The following is a 2,728-nucleotide window of genomic DNA, read 5'->3' as shown; positions in this document are numbered from 1 at the left end:
TGATCACCACAGTACAAATTATTATTCTCCGTATTGTTTAATATTTAATTAAATACGACGTCGAAAAGAAATGGTTTCAGAAATTGTGCGAGACACGAGTTCATTGCTTTGCTGGTCAATAGCCATTGCGTCTCACCGTCAAAACAAGCGGAGCCTTTATTAATTTATAGCGAGTGACTCAATAGCCCGAGCAAAGCTACTGAATATCGTAACCGCTGCTATCGGTCATACGCATTTTCTCAAGTCTGTCCCACGGAAAAGTTGGAAGCTTCATACAAATATCGTTCTACCGATTATTGACAGGCAAACAGAGCCACCTTTCATTCCGCACGGCGTTAAACCAAGCGAATTCTATTATAACGTTTCTTTATCGAACTTAACACCGTTTAAAACATTTGCAACGAAATGATTTAGTAAACGACGAACGCGTGAAACCGAGTGGGCAGACTTCGGGGAACGAGCGTACGCGTCTGACCAGGCACGGTACGTTTCTACTGGCGAACCGGCGAACGCCGGCACCCTTTTGGGACCTGAATGGGTGCTCCAGGTGCGATACGCGTGATTCCCAGTAAGGCGCACGTGACCGCTACCTTGAAAATTGGGCCAGTGGAGCACCGGCTGTTGGCATAATAAAAAGCGTTCTGCGATTCGAACGTCGGCCGGGTGGTATGCAGATGCGTTCGGTCCCGATGAAATTTCGAGGTTCGGGCGAACGGAACGCGTCAGCGGCGACGAGAAGACGACACGAGCGAGCGGTGGAGGCGAGGCGCGGGGAGCGCGGGGAGGCTTGCTGCTGCGTGGAAGGTTGCTTGCATTCTCTCTCGGCAATCTGTGGTAGGAGGCATGTAGGACGAACGGATGGAGAACACCAGCGCGATGTTCAAGCACGCCTGGAGAGGAGTCGGGCGTATCGAGGAGCGAAGAGGACAGAAGCCGCGGTAACGCGGGGCAGAAGGAACGAGCGGAGCGTGCAAGGAAGAGGGACGATGATGAGAAGCGCGGAAGGGAGCGAGAGGATCGTGGAAGAGAGACGACAGCGAGACTGGCTAGTCTTGGACAGGCAAAAAATAAAAGTGCATCTCGGCAAGATGGCTGTCGACTGAACGACTCTCAAGGTTACGCGGCAGCATAGGGGAGAACGGAGGCAGCGAATCAGCCGCTTATGGTGTATGTGTGCCAAACGAGTGGCTCTCTCGAAGTTCGTTCCGTGGCCCGTTATTCATTTCGGCCACCGTAAGAAACCGATCATGTTGAATCTCGCGTTCGAATAAATGATAGTCAATTAAACTATACCGGATCGGTCTGATGATAAGAGAACAAATGGGAAACGCGATTGTGCGAGCTCTATCGAACGGTCGAATGAATGGAAGTGGCATTCGAAGAAACTGGACCACTCACGCGTCACGCGTCAGGTTATTGTTCACGGAGAAAGAGAGAGTGCGCGTTGCATAAATCTCTCCGTTCGCCCGGCAACACGCCGGGTCTCACCTAGCTTCTCGCCTTATGTTACCCCTATTCTCGTCCACGTTCTGACCAAGGTTACCACCGCCTCCTCTTCCTCCTTCTCCGCGTACACATCAGAGTGCCGTACAGTCCGGCGAGAAACGGCGATGGAATGCGAGTGGAATCGGTGCACTTGCCTCGTCCCGCGGAATCTTCCCGTCGAACCGGCGAATTTACGACCGTACGAGAGTAAGAATCCCGACGCGCTCGCGGGATGCCATCGGGAATAATTCAACAGGCGCCTCCGACTGACTCCGAGCAATTACAGTTAGAATTTCTTCAAATCGACTCCGCCGCACGTCAGCCGTTACGTAATCGTTAATTGCCGAGTACAAGAGTGGACTATCGAGAGCTTAATGACTCGATCGGTAACGATTGGCCACGGGGCAGATGCTCGACGTGCCGTCGTCGTCGCCGTCGAGGGGATCGGACGCGTTCTCGGAAGCGTGGAAAAAAAAAAAAAAAAAGATTTTTGTCAGGAGTGGGATTCGAACCCACGCCCACAGAGTGGACTGCGACCTGAACGCAGCGCCTTAGACCGCTCGGCCATCCTGACCCGTGTCTTCGGCTGGCTTAAAGAGGAGAAATCAACCGGACCCCGTATTATTATGCCGAGAAACTGGTCTGCCGTGTACTAAATTTACCCGGCAGCTAAGCAAAAATAGCATTCAACCGATGCACCCCGATACCTTCTTTTTGCCCCCCTATCGTTCCACGGCAAACGCAGCGATCAGCTCGATCGCGGAATATTCTTTCGAAAAATAATACCGCGTGTTGATCAACAAACTTTAACAAGAATCTCGAGTTCTCTCCGATCCATTAATCTCAGAAAAGAATCTGGCAGGCGACCAAGCCGGTGTCCCGACATTTAAAACGCTATCACATCCAAAAACTGGCCTGATAATTCACCGTACGAGCAGAGGAAGTGCATAGCAGCAGGATGACTCCTTCGGCTCCTCGGAAAATAATGTCCCCAACCCTGTGGGCGACCCACTCGTTCGATTTGTAATCGCGCCTGGCCAAGTGCCATTGAACGTCGATCGAATGCACCGACCCAGACCTATTTTTAATTTCAACTCCCGTCAATCCCGGAACGAGATTCAAGGATCCTCCCCCCCGCGACCCCCCTGCGGCCATCCGCCTGGCCCAGCAACAGCTGTTATGTGCAGCCGATTAAAAACTTATCGAACAAGCCCGACGACCGATTCGCAGTTGAATTAAATCA

At 51.9% G+C, this 2,728-nt stretch overlaps 1 non-coding gene across 1 annotated transcript; it reads right to left on the bottom strand.

Moving 5' to 3' along the window:
* Positions 1-1,976: 1,976 nt before the first annotated feature.
* On the bottom strand, positions 1,977-2,059 carry TRNAL-CAG (transfer RNA leucine (anticodon CAG)). The gene has a single exon. It is a non-coding gene; the product is annotated as a tRNA-Leu (tRNA).
* Positions 2,060-2,728: the final 669 nt, after the last annotated feature.

This window comes from Ceratina calcarata, unplaced genomic scaffold (genome assembly GCF_001652005.2).
Source record: "Ceratina calcarata isolate Rehan_Ccalc_2016 unplaced genomic scaffold, ASM165200v1 scaffold294.2, whole genome shotgun sequence".
NCBI lineage: Eukaryota > Metazoa > Arthropoda > Insecta > Hymenoptera > Apidae > Ceratina > Ceratina calcarata.
This window is presented reverse-complemented; position numbering and strand designations above follow the sequence as displayed.